Source organism: Odontomachus brunneus, unplaced genomic scaffold, assembly GCF_010583005.1.
Source record: "Odontomachus brunneus isolate Ranch 3 - 2012 unplaced genomic scaffold, Obru_v1 Obru_scaffold_210, whole genome shotgun sequence".
Lineage (NCBI taxonomy): Eukaryota > Metazoa > Arthropoda > Insecta > Hymenoptera > Formicidae > Odontomachus > Odontomachus brunneus.
In genome coordinates, this window is record NW_022639660.1 from 4,679 (window position 1) to 5,281 (window position 603).

Below are 603 nucleotides of genomic sequence, written 5' to 3' on the forward strand. Positions count from 1 at the left end.
AATTGGGAATTCAATTGTGATCTCAATAGAAATTTTTCAGTAGGGTACTGAATAACGGTATGCTTCTAAATCAAATAATGAAAATATGTAAAATATATGTAACTAAATCGGGAAAAATAAAAGACATTGGTTTGAATGTTTCTTAAAGTTAAGTTTATAGACATTGACTTGTAAATAAATATTTCTAGCAAAAACGATGTGTTTGTTCGTATGCGATATGTATCAATAGATGCAAGGAATGAAAAATAAAATAAATGGAAAATATGGAAATATGAAAAGTATATGGAAGTTTGATTGTACTGAGTTTTATTGCACTTTTGTACAATATTGTCAAATTTTTATAAAGTTAAAATGTGAACGTTATAACATAAATGAACTATAATAATATTATGAAGTAATATATATTAGTTATGAAGTAATATATATTATAAAGTATATTATATATTGGAAACTATAATATTAATTAGTTACAATATTTTATAAATATTTTATGAAGTACAGTTTAAATTTGCATCCTTATTAATTTCAGGTCGTGCAGCTGTAAAAAGTTCAAATTCAATATAATTGTTATATATATATTGTTTTATATATATATATATATAT